We start from the raw sequence: 21,473 nt of genomic DNA, 5'->3' as shown, positions 1-21,473 counted from the left end.
GCTGTAGCTATGTGCAAAAATTAACTACGAGACCAGAGATGGTCTCGTAGTGAGACCAGTGATCTTCCTTTACAAAATAAAGATAAAATCATTAACAAAACTACTAATTTCGGTCTAATTGAGTATATCCCCTTTTTTTAAGTTTGTAAAAAATGTTATTTTTAATTAAAAAACAAAAAAAAGTCATTACAATCATTTGTTGGAGGCATAAAAGAATTAACCGCTCCTCTTCGTTAAGATGTAAATGAATATTTTCTTATAGATACTAAAAAGGCCGACAACGGTCGATGAAGGCGGCAAAAAAAGAAAAGTAGTTTATTTTATTTCTTCCTTTTAAACCGTAGAGATAATAAAAAAATAATGGAGGTTGAATTTTATTGACTGTAATACTGACTTTCATATATCGTCGCAATATAGTAATCGATTTTTTGGAAAATATTTATAATTATCTACCAGAATCGTTCTCTTATTCGTGAAGGAAATGACGTCTAGAAAGAAAGGGTGAATCGGATGAGAAAACACCACTCAAAATTCTCTTTTACCGTAAAATAAAAATTAACATATTATTTTATAACGTAAAAATTAAGTTTTAAGAAAATAAAGTAACGCTAGGTTAATATAAGGTCGCGAGGATAAATAGTATCTGTATGTAAGATGTTGATGTTTTGTAAATTGAAATCAAAATGTAAATAATAAACGTCATCAATCTTAATGGATTATATGTCATACGGTAACAGTACATATCACGCCTATACAGGTGTACATAGACGACAAAGTATACACAAACAGACCGAATTGGAACCTCCCGCTCTGATAATTAACTTGTCAGTATCGACACAAAACGTTGTAATATATCGATAGATTTTATACATAAGTAAATCGATGAATAAAACTTCGGTAATAGAATCTAAGGAAAGCCGCACAGAACATCCAACTTTGTAGCGTATTTTGCGATTTCTTCCTAGTGTCAGTCTGATATGTAAGCGCGGTATAAAAAGGTATGTAAAATTATTTTCGCGGTAATTTTCTCAAAATACAGTCTATTTACGTGATATTTTTATTAAAAACTGAAGCTAATTATTATCCATATGTACGCTGGGTTAATGATTTTTATAACATTTTCTTAATTTTTTTCGTAAAAAATTAAGAAAATTTTTTACTGCGTTATCAGTAAACGTTTTAATGAAACGTGAATTTCCCTTGTAAATTCAAGGGTTTACCCCGAAAGTAATTCCTGATTCATTGTGATTCAAAGAAAACTTATTTGTGCACCAAATCAAATTTACATCCCTTCGATATAATACCGCCGTCTGCAGTACGCGTTCGCTAAAGGTCTGCCAGCTTTTGGATTGCTGTCAGGAGACAATTTTTATTGAGGTATCGAATTTCCTGACTCACGGTAGCCGATAACTTTATCGGCTTGTTAAAACAAAATTCTGGTAATGGTTCTTTCAACTTTTAAAAAGACATCGAAGTCCGGTGAATTCAAGTCAGGGTTGCATATTAGAAGCGTTTCCCGAGTATAATCGACGAAAATATCAACGACAGAACTAGCAATATGCGGGCGTGCATTTTCATGCAAAATTGACACCCGCTATCGATTTTTTGGACACAATTTTCGAACTTCCGGTCGCGTAACCTTTCGAATGAAGTTTCTATAGTAACTATCAGTCACACTAACACCGTTTGGGACTCTGTCCGTAGCAATAACTTCCTCTTTATCGTGAGCGAAAATCGTCATTTGCTTCAACTTTTTACCGCTTGCGACCGCATTTCTTTGGTGTCGGAGAGTGTTGCCCTCTTTCAAACACTGCTTTGTCGCTTTCGTTCAGGTTCAGAATAGCGTATGCGTGTTTTCATCGATAGCAATTAATCGATTTAAAAACTTTCCTTCCTTTTAGAATGCGTAAACAGTTCTCCACCAATTTTTAGGCACACCGCTTTTTGCAGCTCGTTCAGTCTGTATATACCCATCCCGCTGCGATCATTTTTTTTTACAGATTTTTCGTTAAAATGCGATTTACTGTAGTTTCTGGTATTCCGATTTCTCTAACTGCCATGTGACGGTCTTCGCCGATCACAGTGACAAATAGCGATTGTTGATTGTAACTTGTACTGTCGTCTGTAACAGTAGACGGTCGACCAGAGCGCTACTCATAGTTTTTCTGCCCTCCCTACTTTTTTTGCCGAGCTGTACGGTGCTGCGATCTAGAATATTATCACCGCACACCGGTAACGTTCCGGTAACGATTTGTAAATTAACGGCACAGTATGACCTTTTAAAGTTTTCATTTTGATATATTGCGCGTGGCTCGAATTTTGTTACGCGACCCGAGTTCATTTCCGCCTCGTCTTCAGACTGCACTGAGATCGTTACGCGCTTAATAAACTCCAAAAAACCTATACGGTCTGGTTCGTGACGTTTCACGCTACAGTTAGCGCGAGTCGTTCCTTGTCATCGTTTTTGCCCGCATGAGCATTGCTGATTATTTTTGGGACAATCTTCCTATCTTGTATGACCCGAACTAATCGTTATTACTCCCGGTAATAAATATTATTTATTATCCGAAAGGAAATGCTCGATAAAAATTATAAAAAGAAAAATTATTTATTTCTTACATATATCCTTTCTGTACTAATTATATTTATTTTAATTTTTTCGTAAAATTTTTGATTAAAATTAATTCACAGCATGTAAATTATAAACATTAATCTCTCCGCGCAAAATGGAACACGAACCCCGACTTGAAATTTCATAAAGGTTGTACAGATATAAATATTGTTGTATTTTTTTGTTAAAACGCATCTATCTTGATTTTTAAATAAAAAGAAAACTTACTGAAACAGAAGCGGCTTAAATCTTGTGTCCTGGTACTTTTTCTTTTAACTTCATCAAGCGAGTAAACGCCAAAAATTTATTTTTTGTCAAGAAGGAAAATATTTCTAGCGGAGAAATCGCAGATGTTACCGACTAACGTATCTATCGAGTAAATTTTTACGTCTAATTTAAATAAGTTACATCGTTCGTGCCGTAATACTGTATAAACAGTAAAACAACAAATAGAGATAACGGACACAAATAGAAAAACCTGAAGGTAAAATCTACGCTTTCCATTTGTATAAAACTCAAAGGTAAGATCGATAGTCAAATGCATTTAATAATTATATATGTTTAACTTCGGTCATACGTACAATATGCAGTTATAACTCGCTACAAAAAATTATGTCGCTAGCGTACTAAGAAAATTTTCTATTAAAGATTATTCTAGAAGAGTTGTCTTGAGTTTCTACTCTCTGTCCGATAAAAGGAGGCGTATGCCTGATTACAATTATCTTATTTTCTTCTTTTTTTTTGGGTAATAAAAAATTAATTTTGTAGCGTATGAAAAAATACAGAAACCTAACTGGTATTCGAACCCAGAACTTTCCGGATAAAAACACGTATGCTATTATTCAACACAAAGGTTTAAAATAATATCGTATAATAATATTACATACTAATTATTAATAAATCGGCATTTGGAAAATAAAACTAACAGATTTATTTTATTTTTAAAAAAAATCTCAATACTAAATTTTTAGTACGTAATTTAAAGTCTTTTTTTAAGATAATATGAATTTATGTTTAAAAACGTAATAAGATAGATGTAAGGAAATAAAAAGTTTTCGGATGAATAATTGTACGAATTTTTTACTTATTTTAATTGTTAATGACTCTTACCCTTTACTTTAGTTAGTCGTCGAATATTAACTTGAAATCAATTTTATAATTTCCGTTATTATACGTTGAAATTATGAAATTCAAAATAATTTGATTTTCGATTTCGAAAAAATGACGTGTACATTCGTCTGTTTATTTCTTTAATGTATTTATAGTTATAATGTACAGAAAGAAAGTATACTAATCGGGTCAAATTTTGCACGTCGATATTTTTGCAGATCTTGACGTTTCATGATGCCCTGCGTTCAATCTTTTTGTCATTGAAAAATTTTGGAAAGATGTACGTACGCATGCGTATACGTCGGGCTGTTTTTTGCTCGGTTCAACTTTTCAGGCTGAATAGACCTATTTGGTACGATGATTTCTGTATATCGATTCTATTTAATTTCGGTCACAATCTGTTTAAGACAGGGAGACGTAACGCGTCTCATATTTCAAAGAACAGGTTCATTTTTTCATATATCATTTAATGCCTTTTACGCAGCTAACATATTTTTTTTACCGTATTTCGTCTTATTCTAACCCCCTTAAGGGGTAAGGGATAAAAACACTTTTTTGACGATTTTAAACTCAAAGTCAAATTCTGTTACTTTAGTTATGTAATCGGGCGATATCATTCCGAAGCGAGGGATAATCATTTTTGGCTGTTTTCGTCAGTTATCCTTTTTTTAAATTTTATAATTGAATCGACCGATTTTTATGAAAATTTATACCGTGACTTGTCGATACATCGATTTCATTTTATATAATTTCGGTTACATTCATCGGTTAAGAAGATCGGAAGATATGGTTACCCAAAAAAAAATCTCAAAATTTTGACTCGCGCGAGTCAAATTATTTAACGGTAATGTTTCTCTATTCAAACGGAAAATTTTTGAAAATATTTGCCGGTTTTTTTTAATTTCAGATCGTCATGTATTAAACATCACTCTCGTGATCGGTACGAATTCTTTTATACCTATTACGTAAAAATTGGTACAACTATTATAGATTTAAATTAGCTCAACTAATCTGTTAAATTTGTTCAGTCGATTTTATAATTGGCGTTGCAAGTAACTAACTTTTGATATAAGGTCGTGAATTTATTTTTAATTAAAAGACAGTACGATATAAAATTAAATCAATTAATTAAAATAAATTAAGGTATTTTAAGGAGGTTATTGTCATTTCATGTGCGTTTTTTTATTCAAGCTTCTTTTTTTCTTCTACGACTAATTAGTAATCTTCGTTGACAAGATAAAATAGAAGTGAGATTAAAATAAAGAAGGGATTTTTACATATTATTAATTTAACCGGAACATTTTTACGACGTCATCAGATCTACATTCGACATACATGTGCTAAGAGTGTTGCGTTTTAAAAATAATAATGAAATACGAGTATATGTGGTGTTTCTAAATGACAGATTCTTCTGTAATATGTATAATATATATTACAACGTTGGCTTTTTTGCATTGAATGAATGTAACTGATTATGCAGCTTGCATAACGGCTCGCTAAAACAAAATTGTAAAATACTTAATTACTAAACAATTACAATATATTTTACGTTGCATATAGAGTAACTACAGTAATTTGTATTCGGCACAACATTTCGACCTATGAGAAATGAGCCTTTCCGTTTCCTTTGTCATTTTTAATAAATTACCTATATATCCGAACGAATTTCTATCTAATTTATTTTTAAAACTTATTTACAGTTATCGTGTCGACCGATATTTAGTAAATTAAAAATGTTAACTTAACCTTGCACTTATATTTATAAACTACCAATCTTTGCTAAATGAATAGTCAATCTTAAAAAATAACCATATTCACCTTCATCAAACGAGACAAATTAAATCTGTCCAGGAGGGGTGGGACGCTCCGGCGTCTCATCACCGATGACTGGACGGGGACTCCTGGCGAAGCCATGGGGGGTTAAATAAGACCGTAGTCCCGGTGGGGGATCCCTTCAGAGGTTCTCCATTAGTGCCAACGCGGGGAATGTAAGATCGTAGTCCCGGTGGGGGATTCCTCACCTGAGGCAAGGCGTAAAGACCGGAGTCCTGGTGGGGGGTATCTTTTCGGAGTCCCCTCACTTGAAGCATGGCGACCGATCGAAAGATCGGGTCCCGGCTACCTGGGTGGTACCTTGAGTTCTGCCGAGGTGGTTTGAGGCGATGGCACCCCCCCCCCCCGGAGCTGTATTTATGCTTAACTGCGAGTACTGCTCTGGGGATGGGGTAAAAAAAAAAAATAAAAAAATAGCGGAACATAATACGAAAAAAGCCTTATTATGATTTCGATGCTATTTTTAATAAATTATGATTATACTTATTTATTTTTTCAAAGAGAGGTTAATAATTATTAATAGATCAATATATTTAAATTAAAAAGAAAAAAGGAGATTAAGTAATTCGAACCGATGTGCCTTCCCCCAAGATCCAAATATTTCATTAATTAAACTTTTATTTGGCTATAACTCTAGAACCGATGAAAATAAGTATCACTTATGATATATCGTATCATATATTATTATATTATAATATTTGATTCAGTTTTTTTTTCGGTTCTTTTATTTTAAAGGAAACTTTAACCATGGCCTTGAAAAGACCCAGAAAAAAAATTTGTGGAGCACCACCCCCACAAATTTTAGCTTCGAACTGTCGCTGCACGGCACGGGAGGCAATCTTGGTGATTGCAGGCGTGAAACCATTGATTTAATTGCGTCAGAAAAACAGCAGCGTTATGTTGCTAAGAAGTCGGTTGAATTGACTTCAGAAAAATTCGCGACATAGAACGGCGTGACAATGCTTTATGGCAGGCCAGATGTGATGAGGCAGAGGGTGAGCGTTATACGCATGATCTCTTCTCAGACGTTGTTGGTTTGCGGGGGCCTCTTGGGTTCACCCTAACTAGTTCGTGACGCAGTTTCTTTCTGGTCATGGCGCTTTCAGAGACAGATTCCAGCGATTTGGCCTGGTGGATTCAGGTACAAGAGAACGGATTACCTAGGAAATTTAGGGTTCCGCCTGGTCTTTCCTGTGTCGTGGTTTTGTTGTTCTTGTGTTATAAGGTTTGATGTTTTTATATCGTTTTCTTTATTTAGTTTTACTTTTATTTCTTGTTTTGCGTCATGTTACGGTCGAGTGTTGAACTCAACTTCTAACCTATCGGGTAGGTAGTTGCGTTTTTAATTTCAGATCCTTCATGCCACTCAGTCTTGTTAAAGATTCGACATAGATGTGTTTCGTTTTAAAGATTTCATTTCCTAGTTGTACGATGGGAATATCGCATGTGGTATTCGCATCGGTAGCACCTGACTGAGGCAAGAACAAGGCTGAGAGATGCCTTTTGCCGGGGTTCTCTCAGATGACCTCCGGTAAAGCTCATAAGGGCTAGGTACGGAGGGGGCCGTACTGCCACATGGAGGATGTCTTCTTCTACGGGGTCAGGACGTTTGGAGGTAAGAACGTTTGCTAAATTTTGTTTTATTTATTTTTAATATTTCACTGTTGAGCAGTAGATGTGGAAATTATTAAATGGCTGACGTTTTGGTTACGGTCATCGTAGTCCAAAGTTTGTTACGTCAAAATTTTTGTTTTTCAATGCCCTTTAATATTATTTTTATAATAGTACCCGTTACATTTAAAACGATTGAGTTTCTCACTCCTACAGGGGATTGATGGTAGGGGGAAGATGTATCGACTGAAAAATAGATCATTTCGATATAAGAGCGGTTGCTAAATTTCATTTCGTATAGTTCTTGAAATGATTGACGATGCTGCTACAAGAAAGTAAGTTTTTTATCTTTTGCAACATTTTTTACCAGAAGCGCGTAATACAAAGTATTCATGAGCGGTTGAAAATCGTACTATTAAAACAACTTTTAATAAAATGTTAATACCTATAAGTAAAGAGCAAAACATGTTACATCAGTTAAGTATTCTTACCTTAAGATTTCATATTTTTTATTTTTTTAAAAGTTTTATTACAAAAAAAAAAAAACTTTATGCAGTTATAAATATTAATGTTTAATAAACGACATTAACTAACGCATACTCTAAAATAAAATTTCTGGTATAATTTCCTTTTCCCATCGAAACCGGCGAGATACGAGAAGATGGACTTTCTCCACTACTTTTTTACTGCGCTTTTGAAAAGGTAGTTAGAGAATGGAACAAAAGTTAGTCAAAAATAGTGGAATAGAACGGGGAACTAAAGGACTAAAGATTAACTATTTATCTTAAGCTGATGATAAGGCATTCGTTATTAGCTAAAAACTGGAATGAAGCCGAACAACAAATTAAAGTATTTTGGAAAACAAGCTGCAAAAATTGAACTAAAAATCGCGTTTGAGATAATGAAAATTTTGAGTAATGATAAAAGCTGCCGAATTTCGTTAGTATTAATAATAAAAAAGAGAGAAAATGGATAATTTCAAATAACTCGGAGAATGGATCGGTTGGAATTCTTTAGATAAAAAAAGCGTAAACGATTAGAGCTTTCCCGCTAACGAAAAAACATATAAAACAAACAGTCTTTAACGTGGAAATCAAAATTTCGACGCAGCTGCGATAAAGCCGGAAGCTCTCTATGCGGTAGAAACCCTAAGACTGTGCGACGAAGGTCTACTAGAAAATAAGAAAAGAAAGGAAAATTATAAGAAATATTTTAGCTCTTAAATATTAAAATAACCGGGTAAAATTAATTCCAAATTACAAACTTTACACTAAAATTGAAAAACCGTCAGATTCGATAAGGAAAACACGAATTGCATTTTACTCCCGTTTATTTAGAATTAATAACAATAGGTCGACTAAAAAATTGTTGATTTCTTCCAAAGTAAAAAAAACTAAAGGGAAACGGTTAATACAAGTCCAAGAATACCTAAAAGAACTGAAAATAACTGATGAAATTATAAGAGAAAGATATTTTAAAGAGAACATTAAAAGATGAAAGAAGAAGGTTCCGAGAAGTAGGCAACAATAACAGAGCTGAATCTTCTGAAGAACCGAGGAATGAGATAAAAGAAACTATGAAATGGTACTAGGCCGATAGAAAAACAGAAAAAAGAAACAACCATAAATAAATAAATAAATATGCGTGTTCCAAGGTGAACTACTCTTGGGGATGGGAAAAAAAAAATATATATATATATATATATATACACTGTATAACCCAGGAAAACTGTTTATAGCTCTATTGCTGCTGCAGCAGTTTAGTTATAAAGTGAATGTGTAGCGATCCATCAAAATTTTGAGTTACGAGGTTTTTGCAAATATCATTGATTTTCTTAGAGTAAAAAACGCAGAAACATTTATAGATACTTCCAGAAGATTCGCGAATGTACATGTATTGGCCTGTATTTTAATTAATATTTCCGAATTGGCTCGCCGTAAATTATTCGAAAACGGCTCAAAAAATTCTACATACGGAGCATTAAACTTTGGACAAAATTAAAAAAGAGGGAAGGGTAGTTTTATTAGTAATTTTTTTAATTTATTATTTTTTTTATAATAATTTTAGAAAGTTGAGCTTTAGGACAGTGAAAAGTACTTATTAAGTTACTTAAAATGTCAGAACTATAAGTCATCGTATTTAATGGTAGGGGATATTTAAGGTAACGTCTAAATAATTTTTGGTACGTATCTTCATAGTTTTGATCGACTAATAAAGTTGAAACTCGACATAAATATTCGGATGTGTACGCTAATTTTCGATCCCTTTGGACTAGGAGGCATAACGGTACCCGTTTTTTCTTTCTTTAAAAAAATATACTTTTTTAGCCTTGTTGAGCTGCATTGCGCCGAATCGGGCCCTTTTTATTAAAGTAAATAAGTATTTCAATAAATAAACATTTAAGCCTCCCAAAAAAGAGGACTGAATGGAACCGGTACGTAAATTTTAAAGATTTTTAAACTTTAATTTTCAAGACTGAAAATCTAACTTTATGTAGTAGTGATTTAAATGGTTTCCTAGCCCGAAATCCTAGCCCCTAATGGGGCTAGGATTTCGGTCTACGGCTTAAAACCTTCCCTAGGATAGCACGAAGGTATCCTGAAAATTTGAAAACGATCGGTCGGTCGGTTCTCGCGTGATGTGTTACAAACAACCGACAGACGGACAAACAAACTTTCTTGTTTTTTAATTTCAAAAAATAAGAAACGCCCTAAAGATGATAATAATTAAAAATTAAACTTTTATCTTTGAATGGAGGGGTTAGATTTTAAGAATTATTCAAATGACTAACACATTTCACCATTTATTTCTAAAATAATTGCATAACCGTTTTTTTTTTAAATTCTTTTCCATTTAAATGTAAATTATTGATTTTATAGATCACTATTAATATTGTAATACACAGAATAAGCGATTTTGTTTTTACATTTTCTCCTAATTATAACATTGTTTGACTCCTTCGTGAATAAAAATATGAAAATAGGTAAATAAATAATTTATTAAACGAGAATAACAAAGCTGAAAAACAATTTATAATGAATTCAGCGAAGTTTGTTCAAATATTGTAAATATTATTTTACGAATCGTTTAGTTATTTTAGAAAATAAAATAACAAATCCATCATCTGTTCTATACCTATTAGTGAAATACGTTAAAAATGTCTAACGTTGTTTTATAAGACAGTTTCGTTTTAATATGATGATTTTTAATTTATTAATGGATTTTAATACAAAATAATAATGTGTACTTTTGATATGAATATTTCATTCATTATTTTTACCTTATAGGCGCTCGAGCCGAACACACATCTCATGAAAGGTATTGGCGTGTCCTTATGTGTGGCACGCGGCGGCTTTGTTGATTATAGAGCAGTAAACTTAATTTAAATATTGTTTACAGGAATCCTTTTCCCCTCTAACGATCTGAACGCTTCTCTTTATCTAAGCTGGGCTATTTTACTTAAATTTTTTAAAGAATATTCCAGTTTTTTTTTATCCAACAGATCTTTTGTAAATTCTTTTCGGTTCTTTATTGTACTAAAAATGCGGATTTAATTAGACGCAGAATTTATTATAGGCGCATTTAATCAATTTTTGTACTCTCGCCTGCTGTGTTTTAAAGTAAAAGGGAAAATATTAATAACGAAAAAATTATTCTCCCGCTTGCAAATTTATGTCTGTTGATATTTTAAGGTCCCCTTAAATTTTAAATTATAAAGTCTAACTTATGGAATGCTTTAATTTTGCACGTATTTTCCCGGATTTACTTATTCAAGTCTCTATTTTCCTTTATATCATATGAACTATTTATTTAAGCTGCGGTTACGAAATCCGATGCAGAAAATTTCGAATACGAGACTGTGGGTTGTTTTTGATGCACGGATTACACACACGGCTTAATTTAAATAAAATATTTATCATTTTATTTAAATATAATATTTTTTCGTTTATTTAATTCAATGATTGTAACTAAAGCGGGCACGCATACCGTATTTAATTTGCGCGGTGTGGCGGTCCTAGCGGCGACGGTCGGCACTAACTAAACTAATGCGATTTCGCAACTTACATAGAACAAATTTCGCTCGTACGGTCGGCAAACCGGTGTAGCCGTGGCGGTTAACGCAACAGGTACCGACTCTACCGGGTGATCTAGTTCGAGACCCGCCCAGACCGAGTTTTTACACTTTAAATATGATTCATCGGCTTAATTTTGCCGCTCACCTGTGACGTCACAACATAGCAGTCGACTACGCATTTTTGGGGTAGGGTGCGAGTTCGCAAATTTTTTTTGTAAATATTGTTATTTTTTAATCGTTAACAAAAAATATGACCTTAATTAGGCGAAAACTCGTAATACTGAGGGTGACCTTGCTCTACAGCCTCACCCCATTGACCTTTTAAGTTGAAAATGCGATCGCATCAATGATCCGTATATAGAAGTAATCTGACCGAGTTTTGTCAAAATCGGTCGGTAGCAACACCGAACAACACAAGTACATACGAACATTAACGTACGGAAATTTCCATTCGTTTTTAAGGGTTCCTTAGATGCCAAAACGTAAAGATCCGGTGAAACCACATATGCCCGAATCGGACCGATTACAATACATTCCCTTCTAGAGCTATAGTTCTGCTACAGCGCTACCTAGACGGGAAAGTAATGAAGATGTACAAGCTGTAATTCGGAAGCGAGCGAGACTACGATGCTACCCTTTGGTTTATTTTTCGAACTGTTTCTAAAAAAATAGATAACGAATTGAAAGATAAATTTGACAAACTATCCAAACAAAGATCGGCTTTTTAAATGCATCGTTTTATTAAAAGAAACGAAAAATTATCTACAAGAAATCCTGAATGCCATATATTCATTGCGAGAAGAGAAATTCAATTTGAAATGGTTAGTAAATCGATAGAATCGATGATAATGAGAAATTAAATAAGATAAATAGTAAAGGTTAACGTAATGTGGAAAACAAAACTACACATGAGATTTTATAAAAGACATAGAAAAGAGTCCCTACTCTACTATACGATAGAAAAATCGGGTTCGACGCTCGACTTGAAATTATAAATCGATTCCGGATCAGACTTAAATAAGTATTAAATAAATCCGGCTCTAAGAATCAGAAAGGAATTCATAAAAATATACATACGAAACGAAGGGGATGTGAATAAATAAATAAGTTTTGTTATTCTGATCGTTCGTTATAGTACATATTTAAATCACGTCTACACTACGGATAAAAAAAGGAATTACCCCCACCACTGCCGTGATTGATCAAGAATAAACGTTATAAAAAACCTCGAACAGAGTAGCATAACAAAGTACACGATTAATAAAAAGAAAGACGAACAACGTACGATTAAGGTATGAAATAATATCTATAATATCTAGGTAAATGTTTATGAAAGAACTACAAAATATTTTTCAACTCAAAACAGTTAAAATTACTTTAGTACATACTTACGGTAACATTTATCCTGGGCTGGTTCAGCGGTTAACTCGTCTTCGCAGATCAGATGTTTAACAGCTGATTTTCGAAGTCGAAGATTCTGAGGTTTGAATCCTAGTAAAGATCGGTTGCTTTTATACGGATTTGAATATTAGACTGCGTACAGTGTAGACGGTGTACTTTGGTGTTAGGGTTCACTACAATTAACTACACGTCTCAGAAACGATCGACCTGAGTCTATACAAGGTTATACCTCATTTACATGTCATACATATCATCCTCATCTTATCGGCCGTGAGGGGTTGCTCGTTGTTCACAGATTGCAACGTACACTTTAAAAATGTCAATGAAATTGTTTAACGGAACGCAAAATATTTTGGATTGTTTTTAATTAGTATTATTAAAATTTCATTTTGTGTTTTTGTAAAAGGGAGTATTTAAGTTGTATTTTAAATAAATTAGTAGAACATTTGTTTTTAAACGGTTCGGTAATTTATTAAAAATGGCAGTGGAAGCACAAGAAGGCTCTTTCTCGTAACCTGAATGAAGTGTTGTGTCGAGTTCAGTGAAGACAGTTCCCTTGTACCGTATGGAAGAGATCGATATGATATATATCTAGGTTAAATGATTAGCACAAAATAGAAGGGAATAGAGGAAGAAATAAAAACATATGCGCAGAAACATAAAAATAAAAACGTAAAAACAGTTTAATGTCTACGACAAAAAAACCTTTTGTATTAAGGGATGGATTTTATCATTTTTTTCCAAAATAATCGGGAGGTAGAAATACTGAAAGGAACCCCGTAAAACGATTGCGCTTCACCAAATTTGTTTAAAATATTAAAAATATTATTGGAAATACTACTGGAAACATTTTTTGAAAAGGATTTCACGAAGCCTCCTGTAATGAAAAGTTATTTATATTAATTTATAAACCGGTTAACTTTAATTAAGCTTATAAACGCAAACTCTTTAACCTTGTTTAAAATTTATGAGGTTTATTTACTCCTACTAACAAAAATAAAGATCCATAATGCTTTCCTAAAATTTTAATTTTCGATCTGAAATCTTTTATTTTTCCTCCTTATGTGCAGTTCTTAGGATGAAATAGTTATCAATCGAAATCGTAAAGTTCTTCAAACCGATAAAATTTCAATTTTTTGGTTCATATTGTTAACAATATTGTAATTTAAGGTATTTTCAGGTTTATTAAAGTAAGTTTCCTTAGCACAGGGTTGAATTTGATCTAATTAAATCTTGCAAAATTAGTTGAGGTACCTATACATACATATATATCTATACTATTATGTAAAAAGGAAGAGCGGTTTTAATCGGAATAAACAAACAACCTACTCGATCAATCGCAATCAAATTTTTATCCACTTTCCTTGGCGTAACTGGAAGGTTTTTTGTATATATTTCATCTCGAAAAATCTCTAAATATATATATATATATGTAGAAGTGAGAGATTTGCCGGTTGAAACACAAACTTTAATGAATTGAATTAATGAACTGTGAACTTGAATCTATCACTATGTGTGCTAGATTTTGCTAGAATCTGCTAGATTATTCTGTTATATTCTGCTATTCGGTTATTCTGCTAGATTCTGTGTGGGTTTGAAGTGAACGATTTGAATTACTCTAATGAATAATATTAAAAAAATAATAGAATTAAATTTACGTTAAATAAAATAAATTAAAAAAATTTCTGTTTAACAATAATGTGTTTCCTGTGGGGATCGCGTGTTAGGCTAGAGTGAAGAGGTATGCGAGCACCTTGTGGGAGGCTAGACCGATCATCACCGTCAACCGGTAACAAATGGAGTACCCTTGGGTTGCTGTTTTGGGAAGTGCAACGGGGTGCTTCTATAATATCGACGCAAACAATCGTCCGATTATAAAAATTCAAACAGGGTATTTGTTAGTAGGTTGAAGGCTAACATTTGCACGCATCAAGTACACTTTCGATCAAACAGATCACGGTTATTAGGAAATATAGATTTATATGTACTCGTTTAATATATGAAATTTATCGTAAATATATGTTTGTTATCGCATCACGCGAGAACCAACCGACCGACTACTTTCAAATTTTCAGGATGCGTTCGTGTTATCTCAGGGGAGTTTTTAAATCAGGTTAGTAGATGGGTTGAGGAACCGTAGGAACACGTTTTCAGGTAAAACATTCCCTGATAGAAATGGCCGTGTGACACGGGGCATTGTCATGATGAAGCATCCGCTTGTCTGCAATGTCTGGTCTCACGCGAATCACTTTTCCTGAGCCTTTCAAGGACACCTTTGTGAAACACTTGGTTGACAGTTTGTCCTGGAGGAACAAATTCTTTACGCACGATACCCCACTAAAAAGCAAATCGGCATGGTTTTGATCTTTGATTTGCTCATTCGAAATTTTTTCGGTCGAGGAGATGGCGGAGTGTGCCACTCTTCGCTTTGCCGCTTTGTTTTTCAAATATCCAGAATTCATCACCTGTGATTACACGATTGAAAAATTCTTGGTCATTGTAGATCCTCTCAAGATCAATGCACACGCCCGTCTGTTCCCTTGTGAGGTTTTTCGGCACCTATTTCGCACAAACCTTTCGCATGTCCAAATCGTGTGTCAAAATTTGATTTACGGTGAAAGCGTTTAAATTTAACTGTTCACTCATCATCCTTATTGTTAAACGACGGTCTGATCTCACAAGAACCCTCACACACTGAACGTTTTTGTCAGATTTTGATGTTGAAGGTCTCCCTGAGCGAGATTGATCTTCAACGTGTTCTCGGCCTTCCGAAAATGATTTGTGCCGGCGGAAAACTTGTGCTCTTGATAAGCAATGTTCTCAGTAGGCCTGTTTCAACTTTTCAAAGGTCACACTCGCGGATTCCCGAAGTTTAACGCAAAACTTGATTGCACAACGTCGCTCTAAATTCCGATGTTCCATTTTCGTAAACACAACAAAAACACAACTTCACTGATGGCGCTGTCAAAAATAATGCGTTGGTTGAACGAAGTTGAAACTCGTAGTGAGCATGTGGAAGGGATGAACAGATCTGTCTAGCACATTCCGGTAGACACAGCGTTGCCAGATCGCTCGCAGTGTTACAAATCTCATTACTTTTCTCACACACCTCGTATCTTGTTACTGGTTGTTGCTGCCGTTTGTTAGGTAGTTACATGCCAGAGTAGTATACGTTTTGTTGCAGTGCAGTATTGTGACTGCAGTTTTGTTTGTGTAAAATGCCTTATTCAATCCAGAAGAGGATAGCTGTAGTCGAGGCCTATATACGTTCTGGATCGTTTGAAGAATCGTCTCAAGTATTGGTAGAAAAATTACCGAATTCCGGTATCCCAGCGAAGAGTAACTTACACGATTTAGTCAAAAAATGGCGTACAACAGCTACGATTTCAAATGCAAAACGAAATAGGCAACCTTCCATTAGGATTCCACAGGCCATTGCCGATATTGAGAGGAGAATTACTGCTAGTCCAAAAACATCACAACGCAAGTTATCCCAACAATCTGGTATTAAATATACATCTTGTAAAATTCTTCATGATTTACAATTGAAACCATACCGCGTTACAACTGTGCAACAGCTGAAGGAGACAAACAAACCGAAACGACTTTATTGCTACTGGTTTCTCGAAAACATTCTTGGCAGACAGTTGTCTACTTGCGATTTTTTACTTTGAGGCTAATTAAAGGAGAGAGTTTATGCTTCTAATCCCCACAATATTGATGAACTGAGATGAAAATTCAACGAGAAATCAACGCAAGTGACAACTTTTTGCGTCATTCGACTCTCAATATGATCAGTCAAGCACAAAAGTGCATCGATGCCCAGGGTGGTCATTTTGAACATCTTTATAGCAAAGTAAATAAAGTTTATAAAGTAAGTAAATAACTCTTTTTTTTCTAATTTTACTATTTCTTCTTTGCCGTTTACGTTTTAACGTTCGGATGCGTAATGAATTTCAGGTTATATCTTATTTTAGCGTTTATGAGAAGGCTCTTTTTCTATTGTAAATCCCTTTGGTAATTCCATACGGTTTCATAGATCGCTTTTTTTTTTCAAGCTGTTTTGTAAATTCTTTTTCCTAAATATTAAAATTGTATGATTCTTTGGATTTTTTATTTATTTTAATTTTTAAACGGTTCACTTTAAGGTACAAAAATCTAAAAATTCATTATTTCGATTCTCATTTTTATTTGTACGATTAAAAAAAAAATATATTTTCATTTCCTTTAAAATCAATATAGAATAACTTTTTTTTTTTGTAAAGATGTAACTCTCTCTTTAGATAGATTTTTGTTATATTTGATTCGACATTTGTTCAGGCACGACTATCATGTGACGGGTTGAAAAAGGCGGGGAAATAGATCCGCCCACCGTATACTTACACCGCTAACTATTCCCCCACTACCTTTAAAATGTTTAGCAGAGAGAGGAGAACCGGTAAAGCATAATAACTTTGTTCTTTATGCACTTCATCATACTCCGACTGACAATCTAACCTCCCCCTTTCGCCCTTTTCTCTTATGAAATTCAACTTCTTTCTAAATTTTATCATCAAGAGTGGAAACAAATAAATTATAAATCAATTCAATTAGTACTCGTTGTACCACCGGCTGTGAGGTGTGCCACTCCCCCCTCTCTGCTCTCCTCCACCTATCATAACTTACCTCCACCTCCGATTTACAAAACTTTACCTCTCTTCTTCTTGACTTTCAATAGAAATTTATCTTAATTTTATCACGTTACCCCCTCTTTTTACCTATCCCTTTTACACTTCCTTCTCCGTAAATTAGATTTACTTCGCCCTTTTGTTTATTTCAGATCGCGTAGGGCGACTCGTGTTCACATGTTTGAATTATAATTGTTTTGTATAAGAAAACGTTGAATGAAATCAGGTACGTAGTTGTCGGTATTTTTAATTTAATTTTTCTTTTCTCGATCGTGGAAACCGAAATACTCAAGAAAAATATTATAAAAAGCTTGTATTTTAACTTAATCGATCCTTATTATGATTATTTTGTAACTATAAACGTACATTCAGGAGAAATGGGTATTTTGGCTTCTTTTTTCCCTGCATTTTTAATCGATTAACCTATTAATACACCAGTTTCTTATGAAAATTAATTATCATCGGTTTGATAGTCGATATGGTAGTACGAGTATATCGTCGGTGGATAAACGTTATCTAACTTTCACTCTGCTGGAATTTTTCAGTAACCGATAAAAAAGTGAATGCCGAATACGAAAGGTTCTGCCGCATCATTTATTCACCTAAAATTTAAATTAATACGACCGATTTACCTAAAGATATCTCTGCCGTTAGATTTATTTTACGGTTGCCGGAAGTGAAGAAATAAACTTTTATTGAACCACAGATGAATTTCCAGTTAGAAATGGTACTCTCCCGTTAAATTACACTAAGTATGCAGCGACTTTACCGTCATTTTCAACCGAGTCAAAGCCTCCAGACGGCAGACGCCGGTCTGCTGTCAATCTTATCTTATATACATATAAAAATGAATGTTTGCTTGTTTGTTTGTTTGTCTCGTATGCGTTCGTATACCGTTCATCCGATTGCGATGAAACTTTGGTGAGTTGTTCTGCGCACGCCCGCGAAGGTTTCTGAATTAGTTTGGACCCGCTAGGTGGCGCTGGGGTCGAGATATTTAGAAAAATTGTATTTATGGTCCGATTTGACTCGTTCAGAATATGTATTACTCACGTGAAAAGAAATATTTTTGCAAAAACCACCCCATCTAGGTGGCGCCGGTGTCGAGATATTAAGAAACAAACAAATATACATACAGACTTTCTCCTTTATGTATATAAAAGGCAATGTACGAATGTGTGTCAGCTGTAGAATAAAAACTACTGGACAGATTTACGCGCGGCAAAATGGGGAAAAGGAAAAGGGAAAATAGGGAAAGAGAAAAAGGGGGAAAGGGTAAAGGAGATATGGAAAGGGCGATGAGGAGAAGAGAAAATTGAAAAGGGGGAAATGGAAAGCGGGAGTGTGGGGACAGGTAAGGAGAAAGGGGGAAATTGGGAAAGAAATAAGGAAGGGAAACAGAGAAATAGGGGAATAGGGAAAAGGGGAAATAGAATAACGGGTAAAAGTGAAAGATTAAATTTTGTGAATTCCCGTAATGTTCAGTTTTCTAATGTTTTATCAAACTTTCAATAGTGTTAATTTAATCTCTCTGTCTCTCTCTCTCTCTCTCTCTCTCTATATATATATATATATATATATATATATATATATATATATATATATATATACTCAAATCTGGCAATAGCAAAGCATTGCCGGGTCAGCTAGTTATTTATAAAATCTGGCCATTTTTACAGAGAATAGAAGCGGTAACTGGATACTAGTTATCTGTTTTACCTTGACCGGCTTAAATATTTTCTGCGTAAAAATAAGTTTTTCCTCCAGAAATTAAAACTCCTCCTGAAAATTAGGAATCCTATTCTTTTTCTATTATTCTATCTATTCCCGGTATTGTGTTGCATGTATATATAAAAAAATGAAACTTAAATCGTCCCACACAAAATATAAAAATTCTACAGATTTGGATGGAATTTATAATTGATATGAGATCGACCGATAAATCCCGACGTACATTTGAATCTAACGAAGATTTAATTAACTAAATATTTAACTCGGATTTTCTTGTACCCGAAAACAACTAATATATTACTTTTCATTAGAGGAGACGTTATCTGCTTATTACGATAGGCGAAATATTTCTTTCTATGTCTTGGAGGAAATTATTTGTGAAAGATTTGGAAATTTTATAATCGTATTATTGTTAAAAGAAATGCCCGATTGTGTTACTGAGCTATTCATCGATCTCTTCGAAATGTCATTCCTTTGAACGTTGAATTTTCTTGTACGGAACCTTTTCTGCATCTATAATAGTACACGACAACTGTTCGATTTATTTGTTATATTCTAAAGGTAAATGTTACTAATTTGGTTTACGAGCGACCCTCGAATACGAAATTTTTGAGAAATCTGGGAAAACTACAAGACGGAAGGATTCCTAAATTATTTTTCAGGGTAAAAGGAACAAAGGATAAAGACAAGAATAAGGTGTCAAAAATATACCTATTCGGTGATTACGATGTAGGACGAGTTGCATTTTTCAACAAAGTACACGTAAAAGTTTTTCAAATAAGATGTGTTCGGCTAATTTACTTCTGTCGCGTACAGAAAGATCAGAGATTCAGGCCTATAATTGAACGAGTAGAATCGTTACGTTAACGGAAAAAAATTTTCAGTTACTGGACCGATTAATACAAGATTTTGCTTTTCGGTTAGAAACGATAAAGAAAATCGTTGTCGCTTCATTGAAACCGGGATTGTTCATCTACGCTTATCCTGCTGCAATAATTTTGCAAGAGTACCTGATCGACAACATTCTAAAGAGTTTTCTTTTTTCAGTGCGATTACGGCCTAGTTTTTTCTATAAATTTTAGTAGCTCAAGTTCAACAAGGGATTAGATAAACCTGACCGTTCCAGAGTTCCAAAATGACGTCCTTTTAAGACATGTTTCAATTTCGGGAAAAGGATAAAGTCACAAGGACTCAAATCAGGTGAATAGGGGGTTGAGGAACCGTAGGAATGCGTTTTAAGGTAAAAAATTCACTGATGGAAACGGCCGTGTGACACGGGGCATTGTCATGATGAAGCATCCGCTTGTCTGCAATGTCTGCTCTCACGCGAATCACTTTTCCTGACCCTTTCAAGGACACTTTTGTGAAACACTTGGTTGACAGTTTGTCCTGGAGAAACAAATTCTTTACGCACGATACCCGTACTGTCAGAAAAGCAAATCAGCACGGTTTTGATCTTTGATTTGCTCATTCGACATTTTTTCCGTCGAGGAGATGGCGGAATTGGTGCTTTCTTTCAGGATCGTACTCAAATATCCAGGATTCATCACCTGTGATCACACGATTGAAGAATTCTTGGTCATTGTCGATCCTCTCAAGAAGATCAACGCACACGTTTATTCGATTGCCCTTCTGTCCCGTTGTGAGGTTTTTCGGCATAAATTTCGCACAAACCTTTCGCATGTCCAAATCGTCTGTCATAATTTGATGTACGGTGAAAGCGTTTAAATTTAACCGTTCATTCATCGTTAAACGACGGTTTGAGCTCACAAGAACTCTCACTCGCTCAACGTTTTCGTCAGATTTTGAAATTGAAGGTCTCCCTGAGCGAGGTTGATCTTCAACGTGTTCTCGGCGTTCCAAAAATGATTTTTGCCGGCGGAAAACTTGTGCTCTTGATAAGCAATGTTTCCTGTAGGCCTGTTTCAACTTTTAAAAGTCACATTCGCGGATTCCCCAAGTTTAACACAAAACTTGATCGCACAACGTCGCTCTAAATTCCGATGCTCCATTTTCGTAACATACAACAAAAACACAACTTGACTGATGGCGGTGTCAAAAATTAATGTGTTGGCTGAACGAATTTGAAATTCGTACTGTGCATGCGGAAGGGATTAACAAACCGGTCTAGCACAGACCGGTAGACACAGCGTTGCCAGATCGCTCGCAGTGTTACCATCTCATTACTTTTCTCACACACCTTATATTTATTTTCAATCGAGTTCGGACGATGAGGAAACATGAGCCTCATCTCAGTCGGTTCTAAAATAAAAGTAATTTGTTGTAAAATGTATGTTAATCGTATGTGTGTATGACGTAAATTTTGGTCGTTAATACGTCCCTCCCGTCTTACGTAAAAATATCCTGATTTCATGAGATATTATTGTTAGAACGGGTGCCTACCTCTCGTCGAGTATCTTTTTCTTTCGGTTTT

General features: G+C 34.4%; 1 protein-coding gene across 2 annotated transcripts in view; it reads left to right on the top strand.

The window, feature by feature from the left end:
* LOC142330487 (extracellular serine/threonine protein CG31145) overlaps positions 1-21,473 on the top strand; it is a 514,347-nt gene that overhangs the window by 411,421 nt on the left and 81,453 nt on the right. The gene's annotated exons all lie outside the window — the stretch shown is intronic.

The sequence above is a fragment of the Lycorma delicatula genome, chromosome 9 (assembly GCF_047948215.1).
Source record: "Lycorma delicatula isolate Av1 chromosome 9, ASM4794821v1, whole genome shotgun sequence".
Taxonomy (NCBI): Eukaryota; Metazoa; Arthropoda; class Insecta; order Hemiptera; family Fulgoridae; genus Lycorma; species Lycorma delicatula.
Note: the sequence above shows the minus strand (reverse complement) of the source record. Positions and strands in the feature narration are given on the sequence as shown.